Source organism: Oncorhynchus mykiss, chromosome 18, assembly GCF_013265735.2.
Source record: "Oncorhynchus mykiss isolate Arlee chromosome 18, USDA_OmykA_1.1, whole genome shotgun sequence".
NCBI lineage: Eukaryota > Metazoa > Chordata > Actinopteri > Salmoniformes > Salmonidae > Oncorhynchus > Oncorhynchus mykiss.
The window spans coordinates 34,810,031-34,837,144 of NC_048582.1; positions in this window are offsets into that span (position 1 = coordinate 34,810,031).

Sequence of the window (27,114 nt, forward strand, 5' to 3'; positions counted from 1 at the left end):
ACTTTCAAATCTACTTGGAGAGACAACACCATTTCTCTGACACTGGGCAACATTGTAGGTGTTTTACTATTTACCACATAAGGAACACCTTACATTAACTTGCACCTGTGTAGTAACGCTGTAATTACTATTGTAGCAACATTACATAAGCATGTTACTTATCAGTTTGGCACTATTGATAGTAAGCTTCTATAGTTATCACTTGCTATTACTTATTTGAAAATATCATTCCACAAAAGGGTTATCAGAGGAGCACCATGTTTGGCAACATTCTGTGCAGTCTGCCTGCACGCTACACCGTTACGAAATAGATAACAAAATAATTACACACATACTGAGGGTCTGTTTCCTCGTATAATCACACAAAGAGATTTTTCTTGAAAATGATCATCAATCACAGCCTGGATCAATACAGTGGGGCCTGGCTGCAATGGCCTGATAACACAATCAATGCTGGGTATTTGGATTTTAATTCATACATGACAGAGAGTCAGACCTTATATCATGAAATATTATGATCTAAGCTCTGTCCCTTTAGTGCACCAAATGTGTTCTTGATATCTGTAACCGTTAATCAGATGTAGTTGGGATCAAGAACCTATAGGTGTAAAGAGTTTGTGAAGCAAGAGTCGGTATAGTGTGTGTGTGTGCTTCTTCAGCTCTGCCTTCTATACATGATGGCATGTGCGTGGGAAAGAAGGGTTTTGTTTTTGTCCACACATCCCTTGACATGAAAGTGGGGGGCTCCAGAGTGGTGCAGCGGTCTAAGGCACTCTATCTCAGTGTTAGATACGTCACCACAGATCCTGGTTCGATTCCAGGCTGTATCACAACCGGCAGTGATTGGGAGACCCATAGGGCGCCGCAAAATTGGCCCAGCGTCGCCCGGGTTAGGGTTTGGCCGGGGTAAGAATTTATTCTTAACTGACTTGACTAGTTAAATAAAGGTTAATATATATATATATATATAATATATATATATTTTTTTTTTTTCTCCCAGCAATGAAACCATTATTTTAAAGGAGGCACAACAGCCTTTTCCTGCATTCTAGAGCCATAATCATAAACAAATATTTTATATATATTTTTCTGCATACGTTATCTAAGTATACCTCTTCACCTGTTCAATTATCATTTTAATGAGGGTATCATTCTGACCGTTGTAAATCACACATCTCAATATACTGCACTAATGCCTAGGATATTTCATCCAAATTACAACACAGTACATAGAATCACAACATATGTTATCAATAGAGGCATATAACATGGCATCATAATTAATACACAAATGTGATATTGTCATAACGTGCCAGATTACATTTAAACCAAGGATTTTTCTGCATATCTAAGCATACCTCTTGAGCTGTCTGTATCCTGGTGGTTCTTTTTTTTTAAAGAAAATAAATATGCTTCTCTGCATCTCTGCTATAATCTGGGGAAAAGATTGAAAGGAATGTGAGTCTTACTCAGTACATTTAGTAATTGCTTGCTTTTCTAAAGTCTAGCAACCTTTCCAGCAGGCATGCCAGCTAAGATAGTTACACAAGCTACTTGATTGATACCCTGAATTGGCTTGATAGCTACACCAATAGAACCATATAGGGTTCTTTGGTTTGTCCCCATAGGAGAAACCTTTTTGGTGTTATGTAGTAACTTTTGCAAATGGTTCTACCTAGAACCCTATATGAAGAGCAATTGCTGGAACCATCTATGAAGGGTTCTACCGAGGAACCATTTTATCTTTGGAGGGTTCTTTCTAGAATTGTCTATGGATCGTTCCACCAGCCTTACTAGCCTTTAAAATAAAATTCTTTATGACAATAAGTACAAAAGGCTTTTCTTTGAGGGCCTAGTTCTACCCTAACACACTGTTCTGCATGCGTCTATGTAACCCTGACTTGTTCACCGGACGTGCTACCTTGTCCCGTACCTGCTGTTTTAGACTCTCTCTCGCTCTACCGCACCTGCTGTCTCTGACTCGGCTATGAAAAGCCAACTGACATTTACTCCTGAGATGCTGTCCTGTTGCATCCTCTACAGCCACTGTGATTGTTGTTATTATTTGAATCTGCTGGTCATCTATGAATGTTTGAACATCTTGGCCATGATCTCCACCCGGCACAGCCAGAAGAGGACTGGCCACCCCTCAGAGCCTGGTTCCTCTCTAGGTTTCTTCCTAGGTTCCTGCCTTCCTAGGGAGTTTTTCCTAGCCACCGTGCTTCCACATCTGCATTGCTTGCTGTTTGAGGTTTTAGGCTGGGTTTCTGTAGAGCACTTTGTGACAACGGCTGATGTAATAAGGGCTTTATAAATACATTTGATTGATTGATTAGGAAACTCCCGGTTTACAGGCCACGTCAGGCCTGCAAGTCACATTATGCTAGCTTGCAAAGTGATGTATAATTCCTTATTGGAATCCAGCCAGAGTTAGGATATCCAACAATTTGATTTTTTTATCATTTTCAACTTGCATTCAATATGACTGCCAGGGTAGGAAAAATTGAATACTTAGACTGACTCAATCATATAAACTGGAACAACCATCCCAGTACCAGGTGTAATAAGTGGTATAATTACTAACAGATTGGATTAGTTTAGAATTTATTTATTTATTTATCTTTGTGTAGCATCAAATGAATCAACCAATCAATGCACATGTAAAAACACAATAGAGCATACTGGGAAATATGGCTAAATGTAGAACCCTTCTTGCCTTCCCAAAAAATTATTATTGCCTTCTAAATAATCATCAAATAACCCTTTCTTCCAAAATCAGTTCTTTGGATGTTAAAGGTTCTGGGTAGAACCGTTTCTTCCAAAATCAGTTCTTTGGATGTTAAAGGTTCTGGGTAGAACCCTTTGCCTTACAAATAACCCTTTTCCCCCTAAGAGTGTAGTTATGAGGTTGGGAGGTTCTGGGTAGAACCCTTTGCCTTACAAATAACCCTTTTCCCCCTAAGAGTGTAGTTATGAGGTTGGGAGGTTGGGAACCTATCTAGCTGGCTAGCTAAAGCCAACTTCATAACATTGCTAGGTGGCTAGTATTACAGAGAAACAACAAAACATTTTTGTTTTATTTATTCATCAAGAAGGAATCAATAGGCTACAAATTAATTTACAAACATACCTCCTGCGGGTCCTGTACATCACCAGCACCTAAAATCAAATCAAACGCAGTGTGTGTCACTCTACACTCTTTCTCCCCCACTGACGATACTGTCTGCACGCACTAGAGTATCTAGCGCCCTGCCAAGCATATCTTTGCTCTGTGGTGCACCGTGGAAGGAACCACTTGCTAGGGAGAATAGGGGAGGGTACTTTTTGTCTGGTCCAGCTAGTGTGCCCCCTCCGCAAAATACCACTGACAAATAGTTGAATAAATAATTATGATCGTGGGCTTAAAAATGAAGCCTGGAAGTTAATTTAACATGTGAATCTTTTTTAAAACAGGACAGATCTGAGGGGACACGTGCCCTTGTGCCCCCCATCGGCATGACTTGTTTGAATGAAACTGTAATGTTGTTTTATGCTACAGGTACATTATGCCTTTGCCCCAACAAGGATGAACAAGAAGGAGAACTACATATGTTTTTCAAGAGCCCAATATAATATTGTTAAGTTGATAATACAGCTCAGAAAGGCAAGCTAATATACCAAACCTTAACTAATCTGCAATTGAAATTAAATGGGTGCAGGTACTGTACCTCATCACAAAGCTCAAAAATAAATCACAAGTGAACAAAGAAGGGAAATGAACAGAGAGTGGTAGACTGCTTTAGGTTATGTAGAGCGGGGCTGAGTAGACTAGACATTTCTGATCGCTTTAATTCACCATATCCGACCAGGGAGCCTCTCTCTCTCTTTCTCTCTCACCCACTGCTTTTATCTGGCACTGTGTTACAGTATTGATTTTTTTTATTTTTATCTTTAATGCTGGATAACAGGCCAGAGCGCTAAGGGAGCCAGAGTGAATGGTGAGCTTTCCTCCAGATTGCTGCTATTCTCCACCTTATTGCCTCCTGTCGTTCATGGTTTCACATGATGTCCAGTGTGTCAGGATTGCCTTCCAGAAATAAACAAGCTGGATGACGATACCACTGGCCTGGGATAGAGATGAGAGGAGAGAGAGGAGCTTAGATGGAAACTACAACAAAACAACTCTTTACACCTAAATCTACGTTCTACCTCTGCATGGGACATGACTGTTATAAATATTTGCTCTGACTATGAGTAGAACTATCCTGGGACATTGTTATTTCAATTCACAGCATATGGTCATGACATTGTCATGTATTTGTCAATGTATCAATCAAATGCCCAGTTCCAATTATGACTATGCAAATTCCTTATAACTAACATTATGGTTTATTTAACATACAGGTGTGATTACCTCAGAAATATACAACACTTTTCTAATTATTAAGTGAGTGGATTTCCTCATTTTGTAGTTACACAAGAGACAAGGCGTTTAGCTAATTCTCTAATTTAACACATTTAGGAACAGACTGGATAAACATTTTAACACCTCTAGGACTGACATCCTCAAACAAGTAGGTTACTTTTTATGATAGGGTTGGGAGTTTTGTTGGCATTTAAGCTTGCATAACAACCCCATCTGAAACAAAATGGTGGATTTATGGAAATTATTTATTTTAACCACCTCCAGGGAGTACATGGAAATTACAACAATGAGTGCAATATAACAGTGGTTAAATAAAGCCTGTGAGCATATAACATCTAACAGTGGTTAAATAAAGCCTGTGAGCATATAACATCTAACAGTGGTTAAATAAAGCCTGTGAGCATACAACATCTAACAGTGGTTAAATAAAGCCTGTGAGCATGCAACATCTAACAGTGGTTAAATAAAGCCTGTGAGCATATCACATATAACAGTGGTTAAATAAGGCCTGTGAGCATACAACATCTAACAGTGGTTAAATAAAGCCTGTGAGCATATAACATCTAACAGTGGTTAAATAAAGCCTGTGAGCATATAACATCTAACAGTGGGCAAAAGAAGACTCAAGGCACAATATAATTCAGACGCATTTAAGACTTGAACTAGTAAAGACCCTGTTATTACAGAGAATGGTTAAAGTATGGGAAGGTATCAAATCGTTTATGTGTTGATCTCAGTGTGTCTTAATGTGGCAAAGGTTATTTAGTAGCACCCTATATTGATACCATGTGAGACCAGCCTCTCCAAAAGTTACAGGATATATATAAGGTCGTTGTAACTATTTTGAATACTACAAATGAGAGTATTGTAGATCTTTGTCATAGCTGTTTTCTTGGAGAATAAAGGGGAATATATTATTGGATGTACCAGTAGGATGTCGTTTGTGTTGTTTGAGGATGTCCCGTTAATGTTTTTCAGATAAAAGGACAACCAAGGAGTCCTTTCGTAGCCTTCCTCAAAAAGCATCCTACACTCTTAGAAAAAAAGGTGCTATCTAGAACCTAAAAGGGTTCTTCGGCTGGCCCCATAGGAGAACCCTTTGAAGAAACCTTTTTTTGGTTCCATCTAGAAACCTTTCTAGAGAGGGTTCTACATGGAACCCAAAAGGGTTCTATCTAGAACCAAAAAGGGTTTTCCTATGGGGACAGCTGAAGAAGCCTTTTGGAACCCTTTTTTTCAAATAGCGTACCTACTGATATCCCTTTGTTGATTTCTAGCTTTAGCAAAACCAAGTTTTTATACCAGTCCAGCGGTAATTTGTCCAGACACTCTTTTTAGGGAGGGCTACAAAGTCAGAGAGGGCTATTGCAAGAAACTACATAAGATATCTTTTCAGTTAATATTAATTATTGCTTTTCTGGAGAGTTTACAATTGGGATCCTTTGCTCCCGAGAAGGGCATTTCTGGGCATAGAGTCGACGTGGAAATGAATAATATAGAAAATATTTAGAATATTTCAAAAACAGATCTTTTCCCTTTTTCCTAAAATTCCACTACATTTATTTTGTATCTCAAATAATGCAAAATAAAAATAAATCAAATTAACAATTAATGTTCCCTGCTGGACAAGGATTGTCCTGAATTTCAAGAATCCTACTATGTTTTCAATGTCGACATTGGCATATGTCATTGAAATGGAAACTGTGAAACATTTACTGAAGTTGTAACGCTACACTAACTGGCATCTTTGACACATTAAAGCAACATATGTAAAGATTCTGGAGCCTCTATCCAGCATGTGAGTCTCAGTAGGAGACAGGGGACAAGATAACGATTTGGAAACTCATCTCTAAAGCATGCTGGGAGAAACACATAACCATTTTTAAGTACTCATAATTCACCTATACAACTGTCACCTGATTACCCACATAAATGAATGACTCATGAACGAGGATGGTATAGCATGAACACCAGAAACGAACCAGAATGAAACCACTTCCTCCTGCACTTTTACATACAGAAATGTCATTCTACATTCGTACATCTACACTTTTCATAAGTACAGCAAAAGTAAATCATTGTGCATTTCAGATGCATATAATAGTTTTTTTTTTTTTAGAAATGCTCGACAAGATGGTGTGTCTGAAAATAGTTCCCCCTACTTAGATGCCACTGGTGTGAGATCACAGATGCTTGCATTTGTAGTTTTGAAGCTCTGTACACCGATCGGGAATAAACAGACGGTGGCAATGATGTGTCTGAATTTATGAATTAGCTGGATTCCTCTCTGCCTGTAAAATCTCCTCAAACAGACATTTCAAACAACACAGAACCTGGGAGGACTAAACAATTATTTTAGTAGTATTGCATTTATTCTTCACGGAAATTAGTGTTACCTTGCCCCCCAAAATATGTTGAATTAGTGTAGGTTATAAACAAGAGATGGCTAGGGCAGTTTGAAAATAAATAGAATTCAATGAAGTTCAGCAAGGCTGGCAAACAAATAGTTATTTTACTCCTGCCCATTCAAACGCTTTTACACTCTAAAACTTTTGTCACTGTCTGCATACATTGAAAAAGAGGCATGAAAAAAAGTCTCAGACCCATTTTTATGTGAATGTTGACTAAGAATGGTCTCCATCTGTGTAAACTGTCTGAAACGGGGACTTCCTGTGAGTCAGTCTGAAGCCTGAAGCAATCAAAGATATTTATCATGCAAGATGGCACACATTCCCATGGTTACGCTTTGTTACTGGTCTCCAATACATTGAGTCCCAAATATATTCTGCAGTGTTGGGAGTTGGGACAGGTCCGTGTGTCTTATACCTCTAAAATGCCCTAGTTAAATCAAAGCTCACTTTTAAAGCGACAATCAGCAGTTGAAATAATAACAAAGCTTACTCCCACATCACTGTTTGGCAAATGTTTTTGACCACTCTCAAATTCCTAGACAGAGCTATGGAGTCAAGGAGTCACCATGCATGATATCAAAAGGAAAGTTTTGACCATGTTTTGAGGCTATAGAATGGTTGTTTACATTTAGTTTGTTTACAAACATTGGAATAAAACAAGTAAATGTGAACAACCACTCTATAGCCTCAAAACACAGATTGCCCCACTAAGGTTGTAAGTATGACATTACTGTACATTTCAGTGCCTGGAAGATATATTTTTTTATCCAAAAGTCCAAAGATATGATCATAACGCTGCCTTCTCATGTACATTTGAGATAAACAAGAACAAGATTCATCAATATATTAGTCTCATATACAAGGTAGGGTCATACCTAATGTTTCAGTGATCAAGAGAACTCAATAACAGGTTCAACAGCAATGTTTTCCCATATCCCCTCATTCTTACTGTGGACATTTATAGTGCCTCTATAAGTCTGTCACAGGCCCTCCTTCACATGTTCTTCTGAATATCCTCATTAATGCAAGCTTCGTTTTATAGGGTTCCACATAATGACATGTTCGGCGGTTCAGAGAAAAAGTGAACTAGTCCAAACAAACCCAGGGGATCATAGGACGGAGGGGGACGGAGGACTGGAGCCATAAACAGCACGGCGGCTTCCCAGGGTCTCTTTTCCTCTCCCTTGCTCTCCTGTCCTCTTCGGTGATATTAGTGTTTCTCTATGACACCACCCTTAAAGTTAGCATCCTCCATTTATCAGGGAGGATACTGGAGTGATGGGTTTCTGCAACTACTTATTGAGATTGTAAATAAATGCCACAGCATCAAAGGGCTAAGGAGATGGAGACTAGATTAGGAGAGATTAGGAGAGACTGTAAAGGTTCCATCCATAGACTTTATGACGGTTTTCCTCTGCTACAGTGAGATGTTCTTCTTTTACAATCCCACAGTAAAATATATAACTTGTTTGTTTTGGAAAATTCATAAATTGGGGTCATCATTTCTCGGTAGGAGTTTTCTTTTTTATTACCTGTGAATTTCGCATATGTTGTGCAATTAAGAGCGGCTGCCCCTAAAAAGCAACTTCTCGTTTTGAAATGGCCTATGGCGAATCAATATGAGTCTGAAACATTTATTGTAATGTCAAAATTGACTACAAAGTGTAAATGGGATAATTTTGGTCATAAAGTCATTCTTGTCCTAAACTGAGATTTTCAAGATGATAGGAAAAAAGTGTATGTCACAGGATGAAGGGTACTGTACAGTTTTCCTTGGGTTGGGTTTATTTGAATCCTGCCCACATACCCACAGTTGGCAGCACCCAAGTAATCATCAATTCGGAGAGCAGCTGCACACGGTCCAATTGTAATGCCCTCTCAATTGGGTTTGAGATTCCATATCCCTGTGGGGCTAGTTAGGGACCATCAGTAAATTATACAATGTATGTATAAGGGACAATATTTTTAAAATGTCAATAGCTCCAAATTTCAATGACTTAAAAGCCTCAAACCAACTATAAATTGTAAAAATTAATATTGAAAGCATTTAATGAGGTAACTTAAAGATGTGCAACATGAAAATATTGTTCCGTTTACATTGTGTAATTTATTGACGGTCTCTAACTAGCCCCAGAGATAGGCTATGTAATGTCAAACCAACTATGTCACGGTTGCACACCAGCAGGCTGAAGCTAATTGGCTAAAGAGGTTGGCTAGCACTAGCTAGCATAGGCTACTTCAAGACACGAGACCTGGTTAGACTGTTTCAAGCTATCTAGAAGGCGGAGTTACTGTGTACTGTTTTGGCTGAGGGACTGTACACTTACCATGTATGAACACACAAGAGACACCCACATTAAACCACCACCCTAAGACAACTCTCGTCATGGCCGCTGCATTTCTTAACGACCAAAATGAAATACAATTCCAAATCAGGAAGTTCAGCCACCCTGTGAGCATTTTTCTCTGGCACTTGTAGTTTTTCTTGGGTCGGGTTTAAACACATATGTGTCAAAACATATAAAGACAGACTTTTAGAAAAAAGTATTAACGTCAAACAATGTAATCTTCTATCTTCTATCACCACAAGGAGTCGCTACAGCGCGATGAGCCAAGTAAATTACCCATCATCATCTGGGTCAAAATATATTCACATCTGACCTGTCACTAGAGGTTAATCAAATAAATCATACTAACTCCATCTACCATTACTTTTTTACCCCCCTATATTTTATCGAATCATCAATGAGTGTGTGAGCTAGATAGAGGTCTAAAACCAGTCAAGAAACATGTTTTATTTGATCTTTAGGACTAATTTGGGCACAATGAGCTTAATACTCATTGTGCCCAAATTAGTCCTAAAGATCAAATAAATCAAATAAATTTGGGCACAATGAGCTTAATGGAGTTAGTATGATTTATTTGATTAACCTCTAGTGACAGGTCAGATGTTGTGAATATATTTTGACCCAGATGATGATGGGTAATTTACTTGGCCCATTGCGCTGTAGCGACTCCTTGTGGTGGGCCGGGCGCCTGCAAGCTGACCAGGTAGTCAGTTGGACGGTGTTTCCTCCGACACATTGGTGCAGCTGGCTTCCGGGTTAAGCAAGTGGGTGTTAAGAAGCATTTTTTGCATTTTTTGGAGGACACATGACTCGACCTTCACCTCTCCCGAGCCCGTTAGGGTGTTGCAGCGATGAGACAAGATTGTAATTGGATCGCAATTGGATATCACATAATTAGGGAGAAAAAGGGGGTAAAATCTACAAATCCAGGGATAGGCAGCTGGACAGCATAGACTGCTTGGACAAAGTCTGTCATCAATGTAATGTTTACAATATGTCTATCCTGCACTGGATGTGTGAACACCAGTAATATCACACCACCTTGACATATGTTTTGCAGGGCTGATGCTTCGTGAATGCCGATTTAATCGCTACGGCCACACACATCCACATGCACACACTTGCACACATGCATTCTCCTGTAAAACCTAAGGCAAGAACCACTGATGTTTATCTCTTGTTACCTGGTTGTATGCCTTTGCTCTCATTTAAAACACGGCTGACAAACACACAAAATGGCAGCATGTGTGTCAAAGAGACCATTTACCAGAAAAGAAGGGAAGAAAAAAAAACGTTACGTGATGTAAACAGTAAAATAGTCCAATATACTTTACAACAGTTTTACAGCACATCCTGGGCTGGATCTGACTGACTGCCTGCAGTCAAACCCGCCTCATATCCGGCCCCCTTCAGAAAAACAGCAATGTGTTGTTCTCCGCCTCTCTGAGCCATCCTCACTGGGTGCTACACTTAAACCGCCACCCGCTTTGACTTCCTAACGGTTGTAAACAAATGCAATTTCACATTTCCTGTAGTCTAGACACAACAAAGGAGGTAGAGGCATAGTATAGTAGGAGTGCACTGCAAATCTTTGACAGGCAAATTACAGTAAAAAAAGGGAAAATGAAAGAAAAATCGTAATAAAAAATACATAAAAAACAGCTACGCCATTTGTAAAATGTTACGTAGAATGTAATTTGTTTATTTTCTGGCTTTGACATGGCTCACTTGTCAACAGCTTACTTTACTCAAATGTAATGTTTTTAAACATATTTTCTATATTCCCATACATTAATTCATCATATACTTTTGACAGAACCGGTTGTTGTTATACGCAACAAAAATGCATAATTTTTTTGGTAAATGATACCAACATCCTTGCTTTTTACTGAGGCAAATTGCTAAGCCTCAGAACTACACAGGAATGAATCAAGGAGTGATCATTGATTTAATCACACAATCAGCTGCATCCACTTCAGGCAAAAGTAGCTAATCCATAACTTCCTTCGACCACTAATAGATTTACAACTGAATTTAACAAACCCAGGTCAGCTTGGCAGATTCACTAGGGCTACATCCATATGTAGTGGAACAGTACCTATGTAGTGGACTACATTTGACCAGAGCCATCATGTTTTTAAAATATATTTTTGTCACCTTGTCAACTTTTTGTGACAATAATAATTTAACATAGTTGTTTTGCTAGATATTCAGAAAAAAAACTTGGATAAAGATAGAGCTCAAATGGTGTTCAGGGCACATACTGTAAGATGATAATAAGAGACATTCATGAAAATAAAAAAATTGCAGTGGAATTTGTTTAATATTTTCACTTATCTTATGCTTACACATATATTTGTTATACATGTTTATGTTGAATATGTGAGACAAATAAAGTAACACCTCACGGCACAACGCCTTGCAGGTGACCTACTTGGTGTATGTACAGTATGTACTGACATGTATGTGCAATTGATAACTGCACACACACACACACTACATGTTAAAATGTTTTTTGAAAGTACAGTACGAGTCAAATGTTTGGACACACCTACTCATTCCAAGGTTTTTCTTCATTTTTACTATTTTTTACATTGTATAATAAAAGTGAAGCAATCAAAACTATGAAATAACACATATGGAATCATCTAGTAACCAAAAAAGTGTTAAACAAATCTAAATATATTTTATGCTTGAGATTAATAAAATTAGCCACCCTTTGCCTTGATGACAGCGTTGTACACTCGTGGCATTCTCTCAACCAGCTTCATGAGGTAGTCACCTGGAATGCACTTCAATTAACAGGTGTGCCTTGTTGAAAGATAATTTGTGGAATTTCTTTCTTTCTTAATACAATACCACCCCTACCTTGTCACAACACAATTGATTGGCTCAACAGCATTAAGATAGCCCTATCCTCGACTAGCCTGTACCCCCCGCACATTGACTTTGTACCGGTACCCCCTGTACATAGCCTCGTTATTGTTATGCTATTGTGTTACTTTTCATTAATTACTTTAGTTTATTTGGTAACTTTTTGATTAACTATTTCTTGAACTGCACTGTTGGTTAAGGGCTTGTAAGTAAGCATTTCACAGTAAGGTCTATATTGTTATATTCAAATAAGCAAAGAGAAACGACAGTCCATCATTACTTAAAGACATGAAGGTCAGTCAATCAGGAAAGTTTCAAGAACTTTGAAAGTTTATTTAAGTGCAGTCACAAAAACCCTCAAGCACTATGATGAAACTGGCTGTGATGAGGACCGCAACAGGAAAGTAAGACCCAGTTACCTCTGCTGCAGAGGATAAGTTCATTAGAGTTAACTGCACCTCAGATTGCAGCCCAAATAAATTATTCACAAAGTTCAAGTAACAGATACATCTCAACATCAACTGTTCAGAAGAGATTGCGTGAATCAGGCCTTCATGGTCGAATTGCTACAAAAATTCCATTACTAAACGACACCAATAAGAAGAACAGATTTGCTTGGTTCAAGAAACATGAGCAATGGACATTAGACCGGTGGAAATAAACTCAGCAAAAAAAGAAACGTCCCTTTTTCAGAAACCTGTCTTACAAGGATAATTTGTAAAAATCTAAATCATTTCACATATCTTCATTGTAAAGGGTTTAAACACAGCTTGTTCAATTAACCATAAACAATGAATGAACATGCACCTGTGGAGTGCTCATTAAGACACTAACAGCTTACAGACAGTAGACAATTAAGGTCAGAGTTATGAAAACTTAGGACACTAAAGAGGCCTTTCTACTGACTCTGAAAAACACCAAAAGAAAGATGCAAGGAGGCATGAGAACTGCAGATGTGGCTAGGGCAACAAATTGCAATGTCCATACTGTGAGACGCCTAAGACAGCACTACAGGGAGACAGGATGGACAGCTGATTGTCCTCGCAGTGGCAGACCATGTGTAACAACACCTGCACAGGATCGGTACAGCTGAACATCACACCTGCGGGACAGGTACAGGATGGCAACAACAACTGCCCGAGTTACACTAGGAAAGCACAATCCCTCCATCAGTGCTCAGACTGTCCACAATAGGCTTAGAGAGGCTGGACTGAGGGCTTGTAGGCCTGTTGTAAGGCAGGTCCTCACCAGACATCACCGGCAACAACGTCGCCTATGGGCACAAACCCACAGCCGCTGGACCAGACAGGACTGACAAAAAGTGCTCTTCACTGACGAGTCGGGGTTTTGTCTCACCAGAGGTGATGGTCGTCTGGGACCTGTTGGATCGAAGGGTGAGAACTAGGGCCATTCCCCCCAGAAATGTCACTTGCAGGTGCCTTGGTGGAAGAGTGGGTAACATCTCACAGCAAGAACTGGCAAATCTGGTGCTGTCCATGAGGAGGAGATGCACTGCAGTATTTGATGCAGCTGGTGGCCACACCAGATACTGACTGTTACTTTTGATTTTGACACCCCCCCCCCCCTTTGTTCAGGGACACATTTTCCATTTCTGTTACTCACATGACTGTGGAACTTGTTCAGTTTATGTCTCAGTTGTTGAATCTTGTTATGTTCATACAAATATTGACAGATGTCAAGTTTGCAGAAAATAAACGCAGTTGACAGTGAGAGGATATTTATTTTTATGCTGAGTTTATGTCCTTTGGTTTGATGAGTCCAAATTCGAGATTTTTGGAGGTGTGACGGTGTGGGGATGCTTTGCTGGTGACACTGTCAGTGATTTATTTAGAATTCAAGACACACTTAACCAGCCTGACTACCACAACATTCTACAGCGATACGCCATCCCATCTGGTTTGAGCTTAGTGGGACTATCATTTGTTTTTCAACTGGATAATGACCCAAAACACATCTCCAGGCTGTGTAAGGGATATTTAGCCAAGAAGGAGAGTGATGGAGTGCTGCATCTGATGACCTGGCCTCCACAATCACCAGTACCTCAACCCATTTGAGATGGTTTGGGATGAGTTGGACCGCAGAGTGAAGGAAAATCAGCCAACAAGTGCTAAGCATATGTGGGAACTCCTTCAAGACTGTTGGATAAGCATTCCAGGTGAAGCTGGTTTAGAGAATGCCAAGAGTGTGGCCGCTGGCCAAAGTGAGGAATCGGGTGGAAGGGCCTTGGGTACCTGGGGAAGGGTATCAAAAAAATTCTGCAGGATTGAAGATCCCCTAGAACACAATGGTTTCCACCATTCTGAAATGGAAGAAGTTTGTAACCACCAAGAATCTTCCAAGAGCTGGCCGCCCGGCCAAACTGAGCAGTCGGGGGAGAAGGGCCTTGGTCAGGGAGGTGACCAAATAGGGCTAGCTTCTGTATACTATCCCTACCTTGTCACAACACAACTGTTTGGCTCAAAGCATAAAAGAAAGAAATTCCACAAATTAACAAGGCACACCTGTTAATTGAAATGCATTCCAGGTGACTTCATCATGAAGCTGGTTGAGAGAATGCCAAGATTGTGCAAAGCTCCCATCAAGGCAAAGGATGGCTACTTTGAAGACTCTCAAATATAAAATATATATTTGATTTGTTTAACACTTTTTTGGTTACTACATGGTTCCATATGTGTTATTTCATAGTGATGTCTTCACTATTATTCTACAATGTCAAAATAAAGAAAGACCCTTGAATGAGTAGATGTGTCCAAACCTTTGACTCTTACTGTATGTAAATTGTAAAGTATTTTGCCGGTAATGTATTTTTTTTAAAATTATGTGTTGGACCCCAGTAAGACTAACTGTCGCCATTGGCGTCAGCTAATGGGGATCCTAATAAATCAAATCAAATAAATTATGTTTTCTATATTAAAAACCTTAATGTCCTATTAGTTACCCAAGACTAGAAAAAGTCAATTAAAAGAAGAAAACAAACTATCTGAGAGCAAGAGAAAGACTCCTGCCTTCCTATCTGATCTATTAAATTGAATCTTGGGTGGAAAATATAGTCCTGGGAAAGCTTAGGTTAATATTGTACATCCATTCTAAAAGTATTTTTGAACAATTCAGTGTTGTACTCCAACACAAAATCTATGAATACTTCTCAGGGGTGGAGGACAAAGCTAGGCTTGGGTCGTACATCTCGGAGTTTTGAAACAATGGTTTGTTTGTGTGCCTCGATCACTTGTGCTCATGAAAGCAGACACTTGAAAAACTTTTTTTTCAGCAAAACACTCTAAACCTACATCCTGGTATAAATTTGCAAAACGCAATACAGACCTTATTGTGTGTGGAGTAGACGCAGGATGCATACAAATAGAAGCCCCTCTAAAATGGCCCATTCCTTGCATGGCTCAGTGGTTAATGTACAATAAATCAACAAAAGAGGGCTTTAATACGAGCACTGGGCAGTGCCGAGGCTACTGTTATTTTATCTTTTTGCAGTATTTAATTGGAAGGTTTTCCTGAAACATTACACCCCGCTTCCAAATGACTTTGCCCAAATCTAAGAGGAGCTTGATAAGAATTTCCTCCCTCCCCCTTCACTCCTTCTCTCTTAAAGTTTTTCTTTCCCTTGTCTTTCACGAGAGAGCAAGTTTTTACCCAGGGAGAATAAAGTTACAAGTGTGTGGCATTTTGCAGAGGGAGAATGAAATCGGAGGCTCAGTGGGATGGATAAGGACAGGCTGGGAAAAAGGGAAGTTGGCAGTGGTGACGGGTCAACAGCCCGCCTCAGAGTCTTAGCCACTGCACCAGGTGTCCACTTAATTCAAATGATACTATTATTCATAGAGACAGAGGCAGAGCATTTAAACACCCCCAAAAATAATTTGCAACTGAATACAGATATAATCCTGGAAATATAAGTCTCCATTAAGGCTATCCCATTTAGCAAACAAGGCTCCCTTTGTGCAACATGTTGTGGAAATAAATCAAGAGGCTGAGAACAAAATGGGGAGAAAGAAAAACACTCTCTCTAAGATGAGAACTGAGAAAGTCACGTTCCCTTGATATCAGAATTAGAATATTGTGTAAGTTTAGTTCTTAAAAATTGTATTATAACATATAGCAACATTTAGAATGGAAATCTCTAGCATCCTATTATAGACATTTTTGAATATCAATTATCATTTTTTTCTGGTCAGCTTGATTTAGTCATGGTCGTAGTATTTTTGCTTGTTTTTAAAGGGATTATTTGTTACTTTTGTATAGCTCTTAACCAGTGCGGTGCATTCGGAAAGTATTCAGACCCCTTGAATGTTTCCACATTTTCTTACGTTACAGCTTCATTCTAAAATTGATTTCATATTTTTTTCCCTCATCAATCTACACACAATACCCCATAACGACAAAGTGAAAAACAGACCCTTTGCCATGAGATTCAAAATTGAGCTCTGGTGCATCCTGTTTCCATTGATCATCCTTAGATGTTTCTAAAACCTGATTGGAGTCCACCTGTGGTAAATTCAATTGATTAGACATGATTTGGAAAGGTACACACCTGTCTATATAAGGTCCCACAGTTGATAGTGCATGTCAAAGCAAAAACCAAGCCATGAGGTTGAAGAAATTGTCCAGACAGCTCAGAGAAAGGATTGTGTTGAGGCACAGATCTGCGGAAGGGTAACAAAACAATTTTGGAGCATTGAAGGTCCCCAAGAATACAGTGGCCTCCATCATTCTGAAATGAAAGAAGTTTGGAACCACCAAGAATCTTCCAAGAGCTGGCCGCCCGGCCAAATTGAGCAATCGGGGGTGAAGGGCCATGGTCAAGGAGGTGACCAAGAACCCGATGGTCACTCCAGAGTTCCTCAGTGGAGATGGGAGAACCTTCCAGAAGGACAACCATCTTTGCAGCACTCCACCAATCAGGCCTTTATGGTAGAGTGGCCAGACGGAAGCCACTCCTCAGTAAAAGGCACATGACAGCTGCAGAGTTAGCCAAATGCACCTAAAGGACTCTCAGACCATGAGAAACATTTTCTGGTCTGATGAAACCAAGATTGAACTCTTTGGCCTGAATTTCAAGCGTCATGTCTGGAGGAAACCTGGCACCATCCCTATGGTGAAGCATGGTGGTGGTAGCATCATGCTGTAGGGATATTTTTCAGTGGCTGGTAGACAAGTCAGGATCGATGGACAGAGAAAAGTACAGAGAGATTCTTGATGAAAACCTGCTCCAGAGCACTCAGGATCTCAGACTGGGGGCAAAGGTTCACCTTCGAAGAGGACAATGACACTAAACATACAGCTAAGACAACGCAAGAGTGGCTTCGGGACAAGTCTCTGAATGTCTTTGAGTGGCCCAGCCAGAGCCCAGACTTGAACCCAATAGAACCCGATTGGATCTGCAGAGAAGAATGGGAGAAACTCCCCAAATACAGGTGTGCCAAGCTTGTAGTGTCAGACCCAAGACTCGAGGCTGTAATCGCTGCCAAAGGTGCTTCAACATAGTACTGGGTAAAGGGTCTGAATACTTATGTAAATGTAATATTTCAGTTTTTTTTATATATATATATATTCGTTTGCAAACATTTAGAAAAAAAGTTTTTCACTTTGTTATTATGGGGTATTGTGTGTAGATTTATAAGGATAAAAAAATAAATATATTTTAGAATAAGTCTGTAACGTAACAAAATGTTGAGAAAATGAATACTTTCCGAATGCATTCTAGTTCTGAAAGTAGCTCATGAGCCAAAAGTGGTCCCCAAACATTGTGTATTGTACTATGTCACATATATGCAGATATGTGCAACACATCATTGCTCTGTCTCTGAAGCCCTAATGTGGCTGTATCATCTGCATCTTGCTAGTTGCATCTTGAAGTTCATTGGTTGAACTCGAATTGCTACTGTATGGGGGTAGCCCACGTAGGGGAAAATGTAGGGAGAAGGGCTTCCAGAAAAACAGTTACATTCAAACTAGAGATTCCATGGCTAATTGAGGTAAGAGAGTAATTCTGCTCATAGATTATGCATGTACTGTATGAACTGACAAATCCAGGCCAAAGCGGGAGTTTGAAAAAAGACTTAGTAGTCGCCAAAGTCATGTCTTTAATGCCAAAGGGATCTTCTTCAAGCCATTATGTGAGACCCAGAAGCCTACAGTATATCACGTTACCAGGCCAGCACAAGTCAACCTATAGGTCCGGACTGTGGTCAGTGTTCACAGTTGACCCATTTTCCCCTCCCAATCTCTAGAGAAAAAAAAATCACCACCAACACAGATAATATCACCACTTCCTAAGCTGATTTTCAGCAGCCTTGGCTCTTCTGTAATAAATGTTTGTCTACGACTGAGGGCAAAGCCAACTTCTCTCAGCCCAGCTATGGTAAGGACTAAGGAAGCAGAGCTGAGCTGTCCCCTGTAGCTGTTTCCCCCCACCAAAGTTACCCTTAAAATCCTCTATCTATACCCTCACCTACATACAGTATGGAGACACTAATGATCCTGAGAAATAAAGTCCCTCTAACATCATTACTGGATCAATTCAGTTCTGAAGATGAGTGTTTGACAGACTGGTGCAATGCTTCAATGATACCAAACAATAGGCATATAGAGGTCTGATACCCAGGCCTAGTAATTGAATGATGAAAGGTAGGAAAGGGGGAAAGACAGACACAGACAGTAAGGTGTAGCAGTAAGAGTAAAAATCCTTATCTGACTTCAATCCAAATTAATCATTTTGAAGGAGTTTTCAAAAATAGAGTGTTTTCAGAAAGCTTTAGAGAGAAATTAACTCCTCACACTATTGACAATGACTTATACACTGCTAAGATTGAAAAGACAATGGTTGGACCATATCTGCTACCGTTTCAAGGGGCTGTAGAATTCAATGATTTTACCCCAAAAATCGCCAGTTTCTAATGCAGTTTTAATTCACTACCTGCCAATGGACATCAACACTACAAAAAAAAAAACACAATTTGGTTGCGTATTGAAAACTTGAAAACATTTTTCATAATGAACACCGTACTAAAAGAAAGCATTCTGAATGTTGCCACAGAAGAAGCTGGAATTGACCAAGTGGACATTTAAGTGTTCTTAACAGCCATTGGAGAGGTGATGAGAGCGGGATGACCTAAACACTTCATAAATCAATAAGGGAGCCAGTATGAGGCTGTGTGAATGGTGGAGAATGAAGGTAATCCATATTTTTTACTATTGACTCTTCTCAATTCCACTCAGGTAATGTTCTTTTCTCCCCCTCTGTCCTTCTCTTTCAGTGTATGTTTAATGTATTAGTAAAGAAGTTAAGCGCAAAATAAATTAACTAGTTAAGTATGTAGTATATAGATCAAATACGCCTAGATTTACAAGTATTGTATCTGATGTAAACATTTAAGCGCATATTAAGTATACAATGTAAACTCTGTTTATTACAGGTGTGACTGTTGCATTTATTCAATACAGTCCATTGCACACAAAAAAATCTTGACTTCGATATCAACAAGTCTCCTTAATACAGCCTGGGCATCCATCAAAACAAGTATGAACATGTATAAATTAGGAATGAAATATGCTCCCTTAGCTGTCAATTTCTCTGTCTTTTGTGAATAGCTCTCTCTTCCCCCCAAAGTTGACGTTCCCATGACCTATCACAATACAGTGATGAAGTATTCAAGCAGTGAGGTATGAAATTCACGCAAATAATACCTTTGTCCCTCCACACCGGCTAATTATTTGACAGATTGGAACCGTATTGTGTGTGGATATTGTGTAGGACCCATTGGTTTAAGGCCCTCACCCATCCCCCACCCAATAAAGAGGTCACTTGCAGAAAAATTCCTTTATAGGCTCCTTTTCTATTCTTTGTCAGAAGATTACATTTTTTCCCCACATTTTGGAATGACAAAATGAGGGAGAACTATGGGGCTTGGAGGAGGCTCTGTGTGCAGAAACAATGACAGAGGGGCCAGGACAGCAGTCAGCGACAGACTTAAAAAGACTTTCTCAAGCAGAAATATTTCATCTTTTTCAAGAAAATAAAGTGGGGAAAAAAGTACGGGGACAAAAAAAAGAAGCCAATCACCCACAGGACGTCCTCCCTCCTTAAAAGTATGTTAAGAAAACGGGAAAAAAAGACAATATGTAAATATAAACATATTTGCATATGTAATTGCGATACCTTCCCACATTACAGCATGCAACGAAAGTCAAATGTTTTATAGTTTTGCCTAAAAAAAGACACAACGAGTACAAAAATGTATGTGTCGAGGGAAAAAAGTGGGAGGATAAACTTAAAAGTGCCTTCAGAAAGTATTCATACCCATTGACTTACTCCATTTTGTCTTATGGCCTGAATTCAAAATGGATTAACATCTACACCCAATACCCCATGATGACAAAGTGAAAATATGTTTAGAATTTTTTGCAAATTTATTGAAAATGAATTACAGAAATATCAAATTTATGCCCCTGAGTCAATACTTTGTAGAATCCCCTTTAGCGGCCATTACAGCTTTGAGTTGTCTTGGGTGTCTGTATCATCTATGCACATCTGGATATGGGGATTTTCTCCCATTCTTCCTTACAGATTTTCTCAAGCTCTGCTAAGTTATATGGGGAGATGTGGTGAACAGCAATCTTCAAGTCTTCCCACAGATTTTCAATAAGACTCAAGTCATGGCTTTGGCTGGGCCACTCAAGGACTAAATCTCCACCCCAGTCTAAGGTTGTTTGCGCTCTGAAGCAGCTTCTCATCAAGGATTTGCCTGTATTTGGCTCCAGTCACTGTTCCCTCTATCCCAGCATTTCCCAAACTCGATTTTCGGGACCCCAAGGTGTGCACATTTTGGTTTTTGCCCTAATACTACACAGCTGATTCAAATGATCAAAGTTTGATGATTAGTTGATTATTTGAATCAGCTGTGTAGTACTAGGGCAAAAACCAAAACATGTACCCCTTGGGGTCCTGAAGACCAAGTTTGGGAAACGCTGCTCTATACCAGTCTCCCAGTCCCTGCTGCTGAAAATCATCCCCATAGCATGATGCTGCCACCACCATGCTTCACGGTGGAGATGAAGTTAGACAGGTGATGAGCTTGCCTGGTTTTCTCCAGACATAGCGCTTTGCATTCAGGCCAAAGAGTAAAATGTCTGTGTCATCAGACCACAGAATATGTTGCCTTATCCTCTGAAAATTCCAGGTGTGCTGTCATGTGCCTTTCTCAGGAGTGGCTTCCTTCTGGTTACTCTACTATAAAGCTGAGATTGGTGAAGTGCTGTATAGACTGTTGTCCTTCTGGCAGGTTCTCCCATCTCAGCCAAGGAACTCTGTAGTTCTGTCAGAGTGGTCATTGGGTTCTTGGTCACCTCCCTAACCAAGCTCCTTTCTGCCCAGTTGCTCAGTTTGGTCGGATGGCCAGATCTGAGAAGAGTCTGGGCAGTGCTACATTGAGACCACTGTGCTCTTGAACACTTTCAACAATCCAGATATATGCCTCATCATAATTCTATCTTGGAGATCTAGGGACAGTTCTTTGGATTTCCCGGTATAGTTTCTGTTCTGACATAACACTGTCAACTGTGGGACCTTATATAGACAGGTGTGGTCCTTCTAAATCATGTCCAAACAATTGAATTGGCTACAGGTGGACTCCAATCAAGTAGTTGTAGTGACATCTTAAGGAGGACCAATGGAAATTGGATGCACCTGAGCTCAATTTGGAGTGTCATAGCGAAGGGGTGTGATTACTTATGTAAATTAGATATTTCTGTGTTTCATTATCAATACATTTGCTAAAATGTCTAAAAACATGTTTTCATTATAGGGTATTGTGTGTAGATAATTTAATCAATTTTGAATTCAGGCTGTAACACAACAAAATGTGGAAAGGTCAAGGGGTATGAATACTTTCTGAAGGCACTGTACAGTATATGAAGTGTTCAGAATTTAAATCACCAATGAATCTGTCAGTACAGTTCCGCTTCTCTTCTGCTCTTCTAGAACGATCCTCCCAATCTTGTCTTGCCCAACAGGGGGTATCAATGCCTGCTGATTTCCATTTGAATATCCCTAGTTGCACTTCTTAATCTATAGTTTAAGACTATTCTGTTGAAAATGATTAACTAAACAGATGTTAAAACATTGTCACACATACAAAATCATCAAAGACAGATTAAATGTTTGATCATGTTTTGAAACTGGCATATACTGTAGGTGTGTATTAGCAGGATAATGATTTGGCTTTGCCTTATCAGATGTTTCATGCGATTGTGCTAATGCTAATGCCATGCAAAAACTAATAGCGTCACAAATTAAGCTTGCTGCTAATGACCTGTATCGTGGCATTCAGTGTTATTGGCCACAACTCCAATATCCTGGTCCTAAAATTACCTGGGGTTGTACTGTTGGCATCTGGCTACTAAGTACAAGGGACTGATTGAAAGCATCTGTGTGGCCCATCCCACACCAAGCCACACGGGGAGGCAGGGTAGCTTAGTGGTTAGAGCGTTGGACTAGTAACTGAAAGGTTACAAGTTCAAATCCCTGAGCTGACAAGGTACAAATCTGTCGTTCTGCCCCTGAACAAGGCAGTTAACCCACTGTTCCTAGGCTGCCATTGAAAATAAGAATTTATTCTTAACTGACTTGCCTGGTTTAAAAATAAAATAAGGTTGAAAGAACACCTGGCATTGGCCCAAGGAAGAGGTGGCTAGAGTAATTGCACAAAATGGCCTCCAAAGAAGGTTAAAAAACTTGATATACGTACCTGATAGTGTGAATGTAATAGAAGCGAGAATCTCACCACCTAAAGCTACCATAACTTTCATTCACACTCCCTTCTCTATTGCCAAAACAATAATTCTTTACAAAGAGGAAGTTCATGTTGAATTGTAATATATACATTTATAATACATCGCCACTTAAACAATACATTTACCTTTTTTAGTTAACAGATGTCCGAGTTCGCCATTTGAATAGGGAGACCAGCAATGCTAACACACTGTAAATTATTATGAACATATTGTTCTTATGTTGATGATGGCACTAAGTGCCTGGGAGTGTGTGCACATGTGTAAGTGCCTGCATACGTGTGTGTTGGGGCAAAGAGTGCATTATGCCCCGATCCAGGTCCTGACCTTTCATTTCAGCCTAATTAGTATCTCATGTCAACTGAGAGATGCTTAATCACCAACCATCATTCCTCAGCTGTTCTACTTGCCACACACACCGCGCACACACACACACACACACACACACACACACACACACACACACACACACACACACATCATGGAGTCAGGTGAGGACAGACAAGTTGAGTCAGGGAGGGTAAGGACAACAGCCGAATATGGGAGCAGTGGTATTCCTCGGGCCCATTTGTGTATTGAAATGTATCTCTGGATGTTTTACTCTGGCTAATGGCTGTGTCAGCTCGTTCATCTGTGTCACACCACTGGCCAGGCAGGCTCTCGGCAGGGTGGGGGGGGGGTACGGAGGGAGGGTCCATGGAAATGAGACCCATTCATTCATCCCCCTCATTGGCATATGGCATGGCATTGTCCTTGGCCTCTTAGCCAGAAGTGATGCAATTTGTTGGCATGTCCTGTCATTTCACAAACTAACCATCCCACTGAGGGCCCCAGAAAGCAACAACACAAGACATGGAAGGGCAGACAACACAAAAATGTGAGATTACAGAGAATTTGAGTTTCAAAGATGCTCTAAAATGTTTGACCGAAGAAAAAAAACGGGAACATCTATATGAATGGACATTATGCCAATCCTCAGTTCAATTTTTATTTATACGACGGAAGAAAAGAAAATAATGGACACACTCCCTCTTTCTGCTGATATGAATATTTTTCATATTTTCATTCATTGACTGTTTTTGTATTGGTTTTGCAGATAATCTTACTTGAGACAGTTATTATTTGGGACATATGCCTTTTTTTGTTTTTGAAATAGCCATAACCTATCATATTAAATTAATCCACAACAAGAGTTTCAAGTTCACATGTACAAGTACAGTTCCGTTTTTGCAAGCTCTAAACACATGATAATAATGATGCATGTGCTGCTAATGTTTCCAGAATTTAGTCTTTATTTTCATCTGTTCCAGCCAAGGATGTTGAACCCCAAGCTGGCTGTTGTTTAATTAGCCCTCACAGGGGGAAACAAAATCTTCAAAGAACACAGCTCTGCTATGTGGAACGTTAAATCCAGTTCCAGCTCCTATTGTCTGGAGTTTTCTTATAGTTGACCTCACCTTCTGGTATGATCTCTTCCTGAAAGGAGTGGCTCACGATGACTGCGGGAACAAAGGGACTCTCCCTCCAGGGAAGCCCTGAGCTGTCAGTGGGAGATGGTAGGTCACGTCACGTCACAGTGACATTAGCTCTGCTACCCTGCACCGGAGATATAGACACAACTTGTCACAATGCACGGGTTCACTGTAGACACAACTTGTCACAAAGCACGGGTTCACTATAGACAGATGTATTTAAAATATACCTCGAATATGGGGGGGGGGGGGGGGGGGGGGGGGATATTCAGAGGAGATAATGCCAGAGAGAAAGAGAGAACGAGATCGAGAGAGAGAGAGAGGTGCTGCGGTGGAAAAGTGTAAAGATCTGCCCTCTGAAAAGCCTTCAATTACTCCTGTCTAGTGTCAGGTGATTAGCTTGGTTCTCAACTTCATATTCTATTCAAACACAGTCTAGCTCAGTTATATCCACCGTTGCACAAGTTGTTTGCGCATGACTTTAGTAGTCACTTCATCAGTGCTGAGAAATGTCAAGTGAAAGTAACTATAGATAGAGAATTGTGCATGATGAAGATCTCTGTCCAACTTTGTTTAAATCATTGTGTAGAATACAGAATAAGTCATTTAACTTGATGTAAATATTCTTGCTGCTCAGTCCTACCTTGAGAGCAGCCAAAGCCATGCTGGAGGTCCAACAGCCACAATTAACAACATCCTTCCTGTTCCACTTCTGCTGTTAAACATCAGAGCTGCTACTGCCCCTGGTGGAGATGGGGGATAGCTGTTTTAGATCTACACTGCATGACCAAAAGTATGTGGACACCTGCTCGTAAAACATCTCAGTAATTGCTGTGGGGACTTGCTTCCATTCAGCCACAGAAACATTAGTGAGGTCGGGCATTGATGTTTGGCGATTAGGCCTAGCTCGCAGTCGGCGTTCCAAGTCATCCCAAAGGTGTTCGATGGGGTTGAGGTCAGGGCTCTGTGGAGGCCAGTCAAGTTCTTCCACACTGATCTCAACAAACGATTTCTGTACGTACCTCGCTTTGTGCATGGGGGGATTGTCATGCTGAAACAGGAAAGGGCCTTCCCCATACAGTTGCCGCAAAGTTGGAACCACAGAATCGTGGTTCCAAAAACTGTAATATAACATTTATATAAGTATTCATACCCTTTACTCAGTACTTTGTTGAAGCACCTTTGGCAGCGATTACAGCATCACATCTTCTTGGGTCTGACACTACAAGCTTGGCACACCTGTATTTGGGGAGTTTCTACATTTCTTCTCTGCAGATCCGCTCAAGCTCTGTCAGGTTGGATGGGGAGCGTTGCTGCACAGCTATTTTCAGGTCTCTCCAGAGATGTTCTATCAGGTTCAAGTCCGGGCTCAATCTTGGTTTCATCAGACCAGAGAATCTTGTTTCTCATGGTCTGAGAGTCTTTAGGTGCCTTTTGGCAAACTCCAAGCGGGCTGCCATGTGCCTTTTTTACTGAGGAGTGGCTTCCGTCTGGCCACTCTTCCATAAAAGCCTGATTGGTGGAGTGCTGCAGAGATGGTTGTCCTTCTGGAAGGTTCTCCCATCTCCACTGAGGAACTAGACCTCTGTCAGAGTGACCATCGGGTTCTTGGTCACCTCCCTGACCATGGCCCTTCACCCCCGATTGCTCAGTTTGGCCAGGCGGCCAGCTCTAGGAAGAGTCTTGGTGGTTCCAAACTTCTTTCATTTCAGAATGATGGAGGTCACTGTGTTCTTGGGGACCTTCAATGCTCCAGAATTTTTTGGGTACCCTTCCCCAGATCTGTCCCTCGATACAATCCTGTCTCAAAGCTCTACCGACAATTCCTTCGACCTCATGGCTTGGTTTTGCTCTGACATGCACTATCAACTGTGGGACCTTATATAGACAGGTGTGTGCCTTTCCAAATCATGTCCAATCAATTTATTTTACCACAGGTGGACTCCAATCAAGTTGTAGAAACATCTCAAGGATGATCAATGGAAACAGGATGCACCTGAGCTCAATTTTGAATCTCATAGCAAAGGGTCTGAATACTTATGCAAATAAGGTATTTCTGGTATTTCTGTTAATAAATGTGCAAAAATAAAAGAAACATTCATATTTAATCCATATAAGAATAAGGCTGTAATGTAACAAAAACCCCCAACAAGTCAAGGGGTCTGAATACTTTCCGAAACACATCCAAAACAACCAGCAAATGCATCCAAGAAGTTTATAGAGTCACAAGTTTGATGTAATCAGACAAATTCTAAACATTTGATGAAAAGCTGTCATCAAGGCAAAGGGTGGCAACTTTGTAGAATCTCAAATATAAAACACTTTTTTGATTGCTGCATGATTCCATATGTGTTATTTCATAGTTTGATGTCTTCACTATTCACTATCACTATTGTAAAAATAAGAAAAACCCTGGAATGAGTAGGTGTGTCCAAACTTTTGACTGGTACTGTATGTCAATCTGTTATGGCTTCTAGGAGTAGTGGGTGGAGTAGTCAGGCGCAGAGAGCAGAGGTAGTTCAATCGTGATCTTTTAATCCAGAACAACAAGCAACGGTAACGCCAATCACTAAGGCGCATCACCTTAACCAGCCCAAAACCAGGACCAAACAGTCCGGAGAAAAAGGTCCACGAGTATACACACACACACGAACAGAAAAACAAACCCGCACAAAAGCAGGCGGGCATACCTGGTTTAAATAGCCCAAATCAAAACCCAAACAAGAAACAGGTGTAACAAATCAGACAAAACCAAACAGGGGAGCCTTCCGTTCCTGCTCGGG